The sequence below is a fragment of the Genypterus blacodes genome, unplaced genomic scaffold (genome assembly GCF_046128005.1).
Source record: "Genypterus blacodes isolate CSIRO-AG114 ecotype Tasmania unplaced genomic scaffold, CSIRO-AGI_Gbla_v1 ptg000058l_1, whole genome shotgun sequence".
Lineage (NCBI taxonomy): Eukaryota > Metazoa > Chordata > Actinopteri > Ophidiiformes > Ophidiidae > Genypterus > Genypterus blacodes.
The window spans coordinates 1,908,202-1,923,432 of NW_027466870.1; the positions used below are offsets into that span (position 1 = coordinate 1,908,202).

A 15,231-nucleotide genomic window follows, 5' to 3' on the forward strand; every position below is an offset into this window, starting at 1 on the left:
CTCTCTCTCTTCCCCTGCACTGTGCACATTCATTATGACAGATTGATGGCTGTCTCAGCAGTACCTTGCAGCCATAATCCAGTCATTTAGATTGGTAATTTACTGCAAGAGGATCAGGTTTATTCATCAAGCGATAGTAAATTATTTAGTATTTACATTTAATTTGAACGGCGTTAATCACAGCATCATCAGTGTCAGTGTCAGTGTCAGTGTTTGTCACAGAGGGAAAAGATCACACACACACACACACATACACACACACACACAGGGAAAGATCGCTGCACAAACTCTGCAGAAGTGAATAACCTCAGCAAAACGGAGTAAATATAAAATAGAGTTTGCTTATTTTCCTCACAGACGATAAGCGTGGACATAAATAATGTATGTAAGTGTTGTTCGTTTGTTATTCAGACCTTGCTGGCCTACTGTTTACATGCCAACCAGCCAAAACCTGAGCTGGCTGTGCTGTTATTGTTTGAATAAACAAGCAGACTAAGCAAGCATTGTCACTATCAAGGTCCTTTTCTGTATTTTCAACACATTCAGGCGGCTGTCAGGCATGATATGTTTCGTATATCATCTTAAAGAATGCTGTTGTTCTGAATGTCTCATTTAAACGACGGAATCCATGGATATCAACACGTCAGAAGATCAATATGGCATTTAAAGCGTCAGGTCGGAACAGAATTCTAATATCTCAAGATCGTTTCTATTGTGCAACTGAAAGAAGGGAATCACGTCCTCTTTACAACTAAATATAAAATCAATCCAGAGTGCAGGGTGTTGGATTTGTCATCATCATACTTACTGTGTTAACATTTCACTTTGCTGGAATTATTCCTTGTTTTAACCACTGTTTTGCCAGCACTATTCCTTTTTAAGTTCATCACTTTCCACGATTGCTGAGCCGGTGAGGTCACATGAACGCCGCACAGCCTGTGTATCTCTGTCACGGTTTGGTGAACAATGTGATGTACTTTATCAAATAATCATCAATTGCTCTGCTGAAATGGAAACAAAGGCTCTGACTGTGAAGAAGTCACCCAACTTTGGATTCTCTCTGGCCTAACCCTCTCCTGCCACGGCTGTTTAACTCAGACAGAGGACGGCTGCTGCTCCTCTTATCCACTGAAGATTAAAAAGTGCATTTGCCATCAAAGCTCACAGGTTTCGCTCTTTATCGGGGCAGCTCTTCTTCTTTTTTATCTGCCGCGGGTCTCGCCACACGCCTGCACTGGCACACCGAGTGGGATGAAAGGAAAGAGGAGAAACAAAACAAATGTTTCTTTATTTATTTCATATGGGCACGCATGGTTTGACAGGAGATTAAATGGAATGAGTTCAATCGCTGAACACGGCTCTTAGTTCTACGTGTCCTGAATCGTTTCACTCTTGCAGGTAGTTGGAAGCGGGAAAAAAAAAGCTCATCTGGATGTTTAAAATTAGAAATATGTACTGTCAGCTGTTGCTATGTACAGACCTCTTTTCCTCCCTGTTTGTTAGAGTTTGTTACTGATGCAACATTTCCCTAAATAACACGTTTCAAGGCGAAGGAAGGAAGAAACAAGAAGGTCTCTCTCTCTCTCTCTCGCCCTCACACACACACACACACACACTCTCTCTCTTCCTCATGCTGTTTTCACATCCTGGACACAGGATTTGGACACACATGGCAGCTTTAATTGATTTTCCACACATTGTCAGCCACTTAGCACTATCTTGTCCTCAGTTAAACTCGATGTAATCTGAGGATAGAGAATGTTGTTGTACTTTCCTTTATGCTGAAATGTATGCGTGTGTGTGTATGAGAGAGAGAGAGAGAAAGAAGAAATCAAGCATGTGAGGAGAACTCATCACTATTCCAGCGTTGGTCAAACTTCTGCACTGCCTGAATAATGATCCTGCTGACGAGACGTGTCCTTTGTTGGAGCGGCAGCCAAGCCTTAAGTTGACTTTTAGCGGCTCTTGTCTAGACTGCACAATAGTCCCGGGGAAGGAATCGTTCTTTTGAGTTTTAATTGTGGGGAGCTACAAAGGCACAGGCTGTATTAGATGATAAGCTTGAAAGGATGAACAACAGTAATGTGAACGAGTGTTGCATTGCCGGTGCAGGGGAACAGTTCGGCTGTGTAAATGAAGATAAGAAGGGGATGAAGAAAAGTGCAAATAAACAACAAATGTGCCATCTGATGCGGAGTAATCGCTTTGTCTGACAGATAACAGCAAGACAAGAAGAAAGTATGGATCGGTAATCCTTTAAACATTTTCCTTGGAATATTACGAGAAGATCAAGACAGCATAATCACAGGATCAACCAAAGATACTGCTCACCATCTTGAAAAGATTATTAAAAGACCTTTACTTCTGGCGTAGTTTTCTTAATTCTGCGCATGAGGTCATAATGTCTTAACTCAAAACTGGATGTGTATTTTGGAACATGCGTATATTTCCTATAATAACCTCATGCGAAATCAACCCCAACAACAACTGAATCCATTTACCCTAAATCAGAGTTTGAGTCATCAGAGTTGCCATCTCTGATTAGCAGACTGTCAGGCAGTCGGGCCTGCTGGAAGTACTTCTATTACGACGGCCAGTTGGTATTCAAGGGCAGCGAACCAAACGCATAAGTAAGCCACGAGCCTTTAAGCCTAGAAGTCATTATTTCATCAATTAATTATTCATGTATCCAAAGCTTGAAAGTCAGTGTGGCGACTCCGGCCAAGTTGAAAGGTCCTAACAGATAAAACACATCCATATCCATACAGTATATACATGAATTTGGCATATGGCCCTCTCTGGATTTACGGCAGGCCATTTACATTCCTATTTGGGGTTAGCATTAGCATTAGGATAAGCAATGTCGAAGGAAGTTTCACAGCTGATTTGCTATTCACACACACACACACACACACACACACACCCAAAGTGCAGCATGACTATTCTGTTTGTGGCTGCTTACTGAGATATAATGAGACTAAATTGTTCCTCTGGTGCATTCGTTTAATGAAATAATGCAAACACAGTAAGAGCTTAAAAATGGGGGGTTATACGCTGACTGTTGCTTTCTGAGGTAGTTTATGCAGTCGTGGTAAATAGGGTTCTTAGAAATTGGAAGAAATGGAAAGGAGATGAAGTAAAGCGTGTTAGAATTAAATAAGAAAAGATGGGAATTTGGGCTATAAAATGTTCAGGAATGAAAAGAAGCTAGGAACTATTCAACCCAGCAGATTGAAAGCTTGTCGAATCTTTCAATCAGTGTGTTATTGTTCAATCCAAGGCTCGTGCTTGAAGCGTTTTGAACCAAGTGCCACATCTGAGGCACCAGACGCTGAAAAAGAAAAAGGTTAAAATTGTCTAATAATCTGTCTTGCCACCAGAGGGCAGTACAGGTATCTACTGGTGGTCCACAGCACACAGGTTGAGAACCACTCCTGTGTATGACAGGTGGTGGTGTTGCTCATCTTTCATCCTCATTATGTCATCTCATTATCCTGATGCTTAACAACCCAGTCAGTAGTTTAGCAGATGTAGTGGTGATGACATCATGCTGTCTACTCCCTAAACTAGTCTGACTCAGCTTTGTGATTTCGAAACACATTGTACAACATTTACTAAGATTTACGAGAACAACGCCAAGTTTTTCACAAGAAACGCCTCCGGTTTGACCTCTGGCCTTGTGACTAAAAAAAAAAAAAGAAAAGCCTGCACAATCATCTGGATCATTACTCACTTTTATTCCCATGGACATTTTAGCGGATATAAGCGAGTTTGGAACTTTATGTGGCAATAACTTAAGTGACTTCGACATTCATTAGAGGGGTTTTTAGGGAATTGGCGCCTCGAAATTAAAACCAATTAGTCATCAATCAATTCCATTCCAGTGGCTGCATAATTCTGCTTCAGGTTTTGGCACTAACAGGCGTTTGGAGCGTGTGGATGACAGCAGGGAGCAGCGTTGGAAGTGCTGTTTGCCCGTGTAACCGCTAGAAGACAAACGCCGCGGTCCTCCCACCTTTGCCAACCGCTCCTGCGTGTCTTCTCCTCCAGCAGCGGGGGAATATTTCTCACCAAACCGATGAATGGGACTTTGCCCCGCGCCGGATCCGGAGACTGCGCTCGCCACCGGGACGCATAAGCGAGACAGACAGCACCGACAGACAGACAGGCAGGCAGGCAGGCGGGAGGGACAGTCTCACTCTTTCTTCCCCAACACTGAGACATCCAGGAGACGAAGACGCAGCAATGACAGAGCAGCAGCACAAACAGTCGTGCGCAGCAGCAGCAGCGGCGGCAGAATAGACGAACTATTGTCGGGGACTGATCGGAGATTGATCAAGCAACTGGGCGAACAAACTGTGCGGCAGATGTAATTTTCCAAACGTCGCAGCTGGTTCGGTGCCGGCGGAGTGCTGGATGGGGTTTGTTACTGCGATCTCTTTGTCATCAGTCACAGCTTCCTCCTTTCTAAATTACTTGGGGGATCTCGGATCTGAGAGGGAGTATTGCTGCAGAGACTAACGGGGAATGGCCATGTGTCGTGGCGCGACATAGAAGCTCTTTTGTGGGCTTGTTTTGCACCGGGGGACAGGTGGTGCCGTGTGTTTGTGTGCGTGCGTGTGCGTGTCAGTGTGTGTGTCTGTGTGTGCGTGTGTTGAGACCAGTAGCGGGGTGGTGTTGGTGGTTGTGGTGGTGGGTGGGGGGGGCGCGGACACACAACCCCTGAGACAGTTGTCTTAGGGATGTCAGGCCGGCGTACGGGATCAGTTTTTGCCAGAGACAGGTGCGACAGGGCGGAGTAGGTTCCAAACCCCCTCCCTGGGCTCCAGTGCGCACTTGACGAGCCTCCTCGCTCCTCTGATCTGTCGCGGATTTTTTTGTTGTTTTGGTTTTCTTGTATCCAGCGGGACTCGAAGGCTTCTAATTGACTCTACACATCACCTTGTTACCGGATCATCAGAGGGTAAGTCTGTCCTGTGGTGTGTGTGTGTGTGTGGTGTGGGTGGTGCTGGTACCGGTGGTGCTGGCGCTGCTGGACTGGCGGTGCGCTCTGGTCCACAGGCTCCTGATGCTTTGGATACATTCGGTTGCAACTGATCAGACAAATGAAATGAAGCGGGATTGTAGCTAAAACGCCAATAATCAATATATAAGAAGTAGATGTTCTGTAATCTATCACGTCGCTGCTCAACTCATTGTATAATTCTCCATTTTTATACTGCGTAGCTTGCAGCTACGCACAAAACAAACCCTCTCTCTCTCTCAGCTGTCCGGAGCCTGATCGGGCGCTTCGCCGTCCATCCATTGATTGAATATCGACTTGAGTCAGATGGATCGTGAAATTGAAAATGGCTGACATTTGTGTATTGACTGAGATAATGACTCTGTTTTCCCATAGTTCATGATCACAACTGTTCTTCATCCTAATGCCTCTCTGCTACTCGACCATCTTTAAGCAGTTTCTGTCCTCACCCAATTGTTTCGTGATCTGTGGGATTTGAGGCGTTTCTCGCTTCATTTAAGGGTTTTTGTTTTAATTGTATTTAAATTTAAAGCGTTAGTACAGAATCTCATGTCCATCCAATGATTTGCAGAACTCTAGAAGTCAGAGGCTGTGTCCAAATCTCTCTCTCTCTCCCTCTTTCTCTGTCTCTGTCTCTCTCTTTCTCTCTCTTGCTGTGTGTGTGTGTGTGAGTGTGTATTGTATGATGTCTGCCCAGTGAACCCGTGTCCAAACTCAGAGCCCGTCTCTTTCTGTCTTTCACCTGAAGCTACTGACTTTACTGTACATCAAACATATTGTCTGGATAGTGTCAGAGTCACATTTGAGTTCTTTGTGTGTGTGTTGTATGTGTGTCTGTGTGTGTGTGTCAGTGCTGCTAACTCTGGAGTAGTTGGCCCCAAGTCTTCTAAAGTTTCTCCATTGGGGAGCTGCGTGTTTTTGTTGTGGCCCCTGTTTCAAATTCAAATTGCCTTTCAGCTGCCTTTTGTGCAACTTGGAGGTTTGTGGACTGGAAAGCGAGGGAGAAGTAAGTGAAGTCCCAAGGGGTCAGAGCACTCCCATAATGAGCCCTATGTGTGAGAGGAGAGATAGCGAGGGAGCCTAAGAAAGGCACATTGAGAGAAAGTGAGACAACACTCCACGTCTAATGCAAGGTTAGACTCAGCCCAGGGAACGCCACCGCCTCCACTTATCTTTCCCTCAGCCTCCTCTGTCAGTCAGACTCGAAGGGAGAGACGTTCTTTAATTCCAGGTTGTCACCCATGCCGACAACCTGGACTCAGGGGTTGCTGCCTGAGCGTCGGTCCCTGCCGCTCAGATGCTCCTCCAGATGTCGCTTCGTGCCTGCATGCGTGCGTCGCCTTCTCCGGCAAAGATGAGGCGGGAGGAATCAGTGGGTGGTGGGAAAATCAGAAGAAAGGGATGAATCAGAGATTAAACTTGAGGGGGATGAAAGGAGGGATGATCTTCAAGTAGATACTGCGTCTGTGTGTGTGTGTGTGTTTGTTGCTGCCTCTTCAGCTCGACAGAAGAGGAGTGCTGACCTTTTCTCTCATGTGCTGACACCCGCTCATGGGCCCCATCATGCCACCACCGGCAATTACAGGAGACCTTCTATCAGAGGGAACAAACTTAGAGCCGGCAAAAGGAAAAGCGCCTGTCTGATGCACTCTATGATCAATTTGTACGGCGAATCATTTTAATTTGCTTTAAAAGCCAAGGACACGGCGGCGTGTTCGAGTCAAAGCACAAGACCCGAAACCAAGACTGCAGAAAAGCATGGATACTTGTAACACACACTGCAACATATACGCCATTTGTGAAGCCTCTTAGTCAACTCTCAACTTTCTCACTTCTTCTTATGCAGGTAGGGGAGGGAGGAGGGGCATAAATGTTTTCTCAGTAGGTGTATAAATAACCGGCTTGTTGGAAGTATTGCTCTTGCCAGTGAAATGATTCATTAGGGTGCAAGAGTGAGCTGAGAATTATGTAAGGCAAACATAAGGAAAAGGGAATGGAAGGAACAGCGTAACACCGTGATTAGAGGAGAAGCCCCGATGGAACAAAGCCATAGTTACCAGCCGGGGACACACACACAAAAAAAGCCTTAATATAGAAGCAGAATTCTGTGTCAATGGAGAGCGAGATAACAAGGCTAAATGTACGCGCAGGGGAAAGCAGGCGGGGGTTTGTGGCGTTCTGAGGTCCCAATGCTGATGTCAGTTTTTGGCGATGTTTTCCCTTCCTTCCCCAGTGCTTTCCCCCCCTCACAGCTTAACAAACTGCTCACTGGAGCTCAGCTAATCCTTTGCTAGAAGTGCCCAGTGTTGTATTATAAAGTAACTTAATTTGTGGGAATCTGCTGAATCCTTCACACACACAGACACACAAACACACACACCCCTGACAGATCCATGCAGTCTGAATTGTCTAGTCATTTGCAGGATTTGTGTGTGTGTTTGGGTCAAAGCATGAGTATGACATGGGCGGCGTACGTGTGTGTGTGTGTGTGTGTGTGTGTGTGAAAGGCCCCAAGTCATAAGCGACACTGTTAAATCACAACGCGTCTGTTTGCCTTCCTGCCTTGTATGGCTTTTGTGTGCGAGTGTTTTGCGATTCAGGCCGTCTGTGCCCGTGTACAAGTGTGATTCAGCTCAGTCCAGCCACGCTTGAATGGGCGCCCTGTTTTCTGCCTGCTTTTTGTCACCAACAGCCGCTCGGCACTCTTTGCTTTCGGAGCAAGTGTTGTGTCCTGTGTTGGGTGAAATAACAGGTGCTGTTACACAGAGGGACCTAATCCCCTCGTCCCCACCTCCCCCTTACACCCCAGCTGGGGAGGGGTTGGAGTGGGCGGGTCCAGGGGGTCCGTCACCTGTGGTCCTGGTGCGGCAATAACTTTCCCAGATCGGCCAGTCAAAGCCTCATTTGCTGTATGGATTCAGGCATGCAAGTGTTTTTCCCAATTTTTCAAATATGGTTTGTAAATTAACGGAGAGGTGTGAGCAGGACTGGGAATGCGATCTAGGCCAGAACAACGACCCCCCATTCCCCCTTTACCCTCCCTGCCTCCCCGCACTACTGTGTGTCTACACTTAAGACTGCAATTAACGTGGTTCCTTGTCCACAGCTGTACACTAAAGACATTGTCCCCTTAGCTTGGGTTTCCTTTTAACGACTCTTAAGCTATGAAACCTTGCACCAGATATGTTTGTGAGACCATGTGTGTTTCCTATTGATCCCCTGCAGCGTCCATTCTAAAGAGTGTGTGTTTCCCTGGTTTTACAGCCACCTAAAGGAGCTGTATTGTCGCTGCAGAGAAGCCTGACTTATAGACTTTCTCTGTCTTAACCCTTTTTCTCTTCAGCATTGTTTCCCTACTTGCTCTCTCCGCACTGCTGCTCCCCTCCATACTTTTCTTCTCCCGTTTCTCTCCTCAGCTTTTGCTCTCCTCCCTCCCCCCTATCTCTCTCTTTTCTCTGGACCTTGATGTCAAGGCCTCTCAGGCAGTGTGGTCTCTGTCTGCGAGCTGTCAAGGCAGGGACACTGCCCACTGGGACCCTGAATGGGACAAATTGACCGGAACAATGTTCCCACTTAGCATGTGGAGCCGGGAGAAAGAGAAGGTGAAAAGGAGGGCCTGATGAGAGAGAGAGAGAGAGAGAGAGAGAGAGAGAGAGAGAGAGAGAGAGAGAGAGAGAGAGAGAGAGAGAGAGAGAGAGAGAGAGAGAGAGAGAGAGAGAGAGAGAGAGAGAGAGAGAGAGAGAGAGAGAGAGAGAGAGAGAGAGAGAGAGAGAGAGAGAGAGAGAGAGAGAGAGAGAGAGAGAGAGAGAGAGAGAGAGAGAGAGAGAGAGAGAGAGACTTGTACTTACACACACACCTTCATATTCTCATATTCCTTCTCTGTCTTGAACATAGCAGCTTTACTTGTTGTTATTTGCCCAAGGCTACTGCTGGGGTTTCCATAGCAGCAGGATAAACATGTTAGTCTCTGACCTGCGTAGCCATCGCACACACACACACACACACACACACACACACACACACACACACACACACACACACACACACACACACACACACACACACACACACACACACACACACACACACACACACACACACACTCATTCATTCTTGAGGGGCCAGATGCCTGCCAGCCATTCGTCATGCTTGGCGGTTTGATCTCGGACTAGGTGCTACCACAGCCCAGTGAAGGGTCAAGGATCATTCAGCCCCCCATTAAAATGCAATAAGGGTGACCTCAGTGGGTCCACCTCCCCCATTTAGACCCTCTAACTGCATTTGCAACCCCCCAAAAACTGAGCTTTTGGAGAGAACGCTCTGCGGAGTGGATCAATCGCCTGTTGAAGACGCCAGCTCGTGGTGTCGGTGTGGGCAGAGAACCTGGAAGCTGTCAGCTGCCCTGACATCATATTGTCATGGGATACACGCTCTGCCTGTTACGCAACAACAGCGGCGTTGTCAACCATACATTTGCAAACTACATAGAGGTCAACCATACATTTGCAAACTACATAGAGGAAGTTATTAGAATATTCTGCGCATGAGCAGAGGGACATTTTCTGGCTCCTCTAACAGGAGCGTTTTCACACCTGGAGAGAGCTTTCAGAGGCATCAGGCTGCGGAGGACAGAGCCTTAATGGCACCGCGCTGCTCCCTCATCATTTGCTGGCTGGCTTTTATCTTCTCATCACTTGTTTGTCAGTCCTGTCGTTCTTTCACTCCGTCTCTGTCCTTCAGCGAAGCTTACATGCACTGACAAAGTAGCCAGGCCGAGATAAAAGGGTTCAAAGGAAGATTCTTGATGTAGTCGATATGAATCACACCTTCATTTTGCTTTGAACGCTCTCTCCCATGGGTGCCCTCATTGGTGGCCACAGGGCGAGTCTCGCCTCGGTCTATGATTTCAATTTTTTTTTTCCTTTTTTTCTATGGCCTTTAGCGGTGACAGAATATCTCGCAGAACTTGCAGCAGTATCATGTTGTGTGAGCCTGAGGTGCTGCAGTACGACGGGAACAAAGCGTGCAGCTGCCGTCGCCAAAGGACAAGTGGCTGTAGATTGAAGATGGTTCCCAATGGTTCAACTGGCATTCCATATCTGCTTATTGTACTTCCAAAGGCGGAATATGGCCGCATGTTTCCTGGTTGGCATAGGATTGTGTGTGTGTCCTTCCCATATCTGTATACAGTAAGTATAGGGTGTCCTTCCATTCGCCGGAGCGCTGAAAAGAGACATTTCCATGAGTATAAATTCCATTCTGTTGGCAGCGGCTCACAAGTGATATTGTGGGAATCTGGATGAAAAGGCAGGCAGACATGATGGAGAAGGACATGAAGGTTTACTTCCTGGATGTGAATAAACAGTGTGTGTGTGTGTTTGTGTTTGTGTGTGTGAGCGGAATGTTTTTCATGGCCTGTTTGCTTGTCATTAAGCTGTGTTCACATTGCTTTCTCCCTTCTTATTCTCTCTCTGTCTTTCACACACACACACACACACACACACACACACTCGGAGACAGACACTCGCACACACTCCGCAACTCTGTCTTTCTCACACTCGCCTATGGAGTCTCTATGTCGCCAGAGCCCCAGTTTGTTAACAAGAGAAGAGACTAATGAGGGGCCACAGCCAGGAAGGAGGAGGACAGCCGAGACCCATATACCACCTATATTGTAGGAATACATGAATACACACTGACACATTGACACACACACACACACACACACACACACTCGGCATAAGCACCAAGCCTGGCATGGAAAATCCAGTGCCAGATAGCGACACTGCAATCCCATTTAGACTGTGACAGTTGTGCTATGATAGCATTCTCACACACACACTCTTGTGCCCCCTGCACCGGGTTCCTGAGGGCAGGTTTCTGTAATCACTAAACAGATAACAAATAGGCCACAGTTTAAGTCTGGGGGAAGATGGCTATTTTGGTGAGGATGCCGGTCACACACATCCTGAATCATTTCCCGCATCAGCACAGCATGGATCTGGAGAAACGATGCCCCGTGGGCTCGGCTGTTTTTATCCCGCTGCTGTTTTATAGCTAAATCATTTCTTAGGGGAACTTCCAGCCCAAATGGCTCTATCCTGTCGTTTTATGGTCTCGGAGAAGCTGCAAAAATAAAATGAGAATGTTCTCGTCGGCGTTGTCTCATCCTGCCCTTGATGGAATTGTTTACTAGTTGCTGTTTCGGGCTCTGCTGTTGCTGATTGGCTTTTGCTCTCGACTCGTCGGTGTCGCGGGATACATTTTTGAATCTGGAAGAGGAGAAAGTCAGTTTTGTCTTGCTGCCAAACCACCGCTTGTTTTGTGCTTTTGAGGTAATTAACAGCTTAATGCGTTCAGTGACTCGATGGATTCAGTCATGCTGAAAAAAAACCCACAAAGAAAACTTGGCCGGCTGCGCTTTGGGTCCGGGCAGCAGCGGAGAGGGCGGAGAGGGCGGAGGGACAGAGAGGCGACTGTGACCTGCTGTCTCTCTTCACTCTGCAGCGGCGTGGTGGAGTGAAAAAAGAGAGTAATCGAGATATTAGAAGGCAGTGACAAGGTCTGGATGGTTCACGGGTTGAAGCTTAAGTATAAGGTAATTGGAGATGGAGAAGAGGAGCAGGGAGGTGCCGAGCAGAAGGAAAGCCACGGGCAGGGACGGGGACAGACCGGGAGAGTCTTGAGGGGATGCTTGTGCCGTTTCTGTGGAAGGAAAGTGGGTCCTTCACTGTACTGAGCTAAATTAACGGTTCTGAAGCACCAATTAATGTACAGCCGCACTGTGAGTCTCTGCTATGTGGAATCAAAGGGGTCTTGCTGTGCTGTGCGTCTGCTCATCACCCAGGCATGTGTACAAGCACACACACACACACACATACACACACACATACACACATGCCCCATACACAAAGGGGATTTCAGCCAAGAAACTGGAGCCAATGAGTCAGAGTCGAGATGAAAGCGTCACATGAAACCACGGATGAATGTCAAGGTTAAGAACAAAAGAAAAGCGATTTGGGCATTTTTTCGATAAGTGTGGTGTGGGCAAAAGAATGAGGAGAGACGAGAAGGTCAAGTTTGATGTACTTATGAGACGAAACAAGGAGCGTAGGAGGTGAGGGCGAGGGGGGCAAGGGCGGCGAGTGTGTTCTCTGAGGGCGGCAATCACAGAGTCAGACCCAGGGCCCATCTGGAGGCAACAGGTCTGGTGACAGCAGGCCGGCTCCCAGTCCAAGTATCCCAGCCGTGGGTGACAGCCAGGAACCGAGCCAGGGTCTCCCCCTCGTCCAAGACCCCCGGAGACCCGCGACGCCAGCCCAGTCCACACGCAATCTGTCCCCTGATACTAACCACTCCAGAGAGACACTCATGATGGTTTATGGATTGCTGAACGTAGACGGAAAATACATTATATCAGGACGGACTGTCAAGATGCTCGGCGTTTTTGTAAATTGGAAGGAGAGGAATGTTAAGCGATGTAGAATTAATGCGATACATTATGTCCCTGTCTGAATTCATTATCGGTAATTTTGCTTGATGGGGAAAGTGGTGACAATAGCCGTCACGAGCCAATAAGCCACAAAAGCAAAAAATAATTGATATACCGCACACATAACGGCTACTTCTAAAGCCTGGCTGCTGCTTCAATAGAGCCGTTGATTGGCAAGTCCTCTGTGCCGAGTTTTGTGCGGTTGCTGTGCGTTTAGAATACCGTAGTGTGCACGCTCGCATTGGCTAGTGGGTCATTTGTATTTGCATGTAAATGTTTTTCACCCCTTGGCTTGACTGGTGGGGCAATCAGAATGGCTCTCTGTCTGCATCACTTAGAGGGGAGGCTGCGATGAGTGACTGTGACATTCACAGGCTCAGACCAGGCTTCACCCTCTCCTTTCACCCGCTTGTTCACTCGCATGTTCACTTCTGTGGGAAGGAAAATGGGGGGTTGGGGGGGAAGACAGGAAGGAGTTTTCGTTTGTGATGTGATATCTCCTCGCTGGATTCCATTCTTGACGGCTTGATTTGCTTCTAAACATCTGATGTAGGCCGCTGTCATCCTCCATCAATCCGCGCCACCGTGTTGCCTTGGAGCCGGAGTCTTGGCCAGCGCCCCTCATCTCATGGCGCCAATCAGATGGACACTTCCAAGATTTTCCCTGCTTAGAACAGTGTGATACACACACACACATAATCACAAGAATGCAACCATACACACCTCCCACATGGTGTTGATGGAGACTTGGGCAAACACACACATCTGCAACGGAGGAGTGTTTGTGCTTGACTCACGTTGCCAATCTTGAGGTTTGGCAGGTTGTTATGCATCTATCGACCTCTGCCATATAATGATACATCGTCCTCGTGTGATAAGCCTCCGAGGGAGCAGCCTGCTTTTTCCTGCTCACTGAGTGCAGACGGCAAAGTGGGACTCGAGGGGGACGAGGCGAGCTGACTGACTGAATGAGTTTGCTGAGGAAGCTCGGGGGAAATGAACGCGTGAGTGAGTGTGTGAGTGAGTGAATGTGTGTATGCATAATCAAAACAATCACCTACCCAACTGGTAGGGTGTGTATTTGTGCCAATGCGGCGAATGTGTCATGGATATGCCTATTAAAGTGACATTAATTTAAATGGCTGTTTGTTTTATGGCCTAACAAACAGTGGAGATTGACAGACAAAACAACAAAGCTTCTCGTCGCAGCGATCGTTGAATCGTTCTGCTGTAGAAGTGCATCTCACGTGTGTGTGTGTGTGTGCAGCACGTGAGGAAGTTCAGGTGCAAAAAAACCCTTAATAATGACAAAATCAGTGTCAAAAGTTTCCTTTTTCATCATGGTGGTGTGTGTTTGTTGTGATATCACTTCAGATATGTCTCTCCTCCTCCCTCTGGGCAGCTGAGTGCTGACGGTGTCGTTGTTTCATCCTGATTATAGGATGTTAGTGTATGTTGTGTCTTTTACATGATAGTTAAATTGTACCACCTCAAGCATTGTGTTGGTGCTTGTCACTTTACATTAATTGTAGTTGTGGGTAATAGGATGGATTTTTACTTTTGGCCCTTTGTGGGATTTCTCTACATGTGGCATGTGTTGGTTCTGATTTGGTGGTGTGGTTGCTCTCTGCTTCATGTGGGCTGCCAGGCTGTTGGGTTTGGGACCACATTTAACAATGCATACTTTATAAATGGCTTCTGCGTTGTGACTCGGGGGTAATAAATTATTTACGGCACATCAGAAATCAGCCGCTAATAAGAACCATGTTTGTGTTGCCAGGTTGTGAAAAATCACTGTGGTTGGTGTGTTCTTTCCTCCCGCGTTAGTGTTTGTAGTGAGCACGCTTAGTCTTCAGCTTGATGGCTCATTATAAACTCAGAAATTGGTGACGTTTGGTGATTTACTAAGATTTATATCTACAGACATCGCAGTGGTAATTACAGATCAGAACTAAAGGCCACTGCTCTTCTCACTTTGAAATAAGCCATAACTGTCTAACAGTTATAAATATTAAAATGATATGAATGAATAGATGTGAGTGCCCTGCAGCCAGGCTAAAGGCCGGTCCATGCAGCTATTGGTGAAGTGTGTTGAGGTGTGAAAGCAGGTAGAGCTCTAATTTCTCTCTGCCCTTCGCCCTGTTTATATGATTAATGGTGTCCAGATTACTAAAACTCACACACTCCACAGGCTTTTGTGCCCACCTTTGAGTGTGGGCAGTCTGAAGCACATGGACCCACCGCTCATCTGAGGCATATGGAGGCATTGAAGGGCGAACAAGTCCACCGGAGTGATATATCTGATGAAAAAAGTTGAAAACGTCGAGGCAAATAACTTTTTTTGTTTTATTCCTGAAGCATTGATAAAGCCGTATTGATGTTTAATGGCTCCCTCCTCCAGGTACCTCATCCTCACCAGCCAACCCTCTTGTCAGACAATATAAATATTGTGGCAGCAGCGGCTCCTCTTTGTGTTTTTCTTCCCGTGTCCTTACCGGGCGACATCGTCATTGTGATGGCCAGACATGTTGTATAGACATCAGCACTCAGCTCACTCTTTGCTGTGGCTGTTCTAACCTTTTCAGCAATTATCTGCTTGCTTCATATAAATAGCTTCGCCGGGTTCCGTCGGTTTCATTTGAAAAGCAGCCACACTCTCCCCTGGCTCCGTGCAGCAGCCAAGGAAACTCGATCCCCGAGTCTAAACTAACGCAAT

At 46.9% G+C, this 15,231-nt stretch overlaps 1 protein-coding gene across 1 annotated transcript in view; it reads left to right on the top strand.

Annotated features, from left to right (window-relative positions):
• The first annotated feature begins 4,050 nt into the window (after positions 1-4,050).
• Positions 4,051-15,231, top strand: part of sema6bb (sema domain, transmembrane domain (TM), and cytoplasmic domain, (semaphorin) 6Bb) — a 109,583-nt gene continuing 98,402 nt past the window's right edge. Inside the window, exon 1 of the mRNA XM_076153253.1 lies at positions 4,051-4,963. The gene's annotated coding sequence lies outside the window, so the exon portion shown is untranslated. The remainder of the gene's footprint in view (positions 4,964-15,231) is intronic.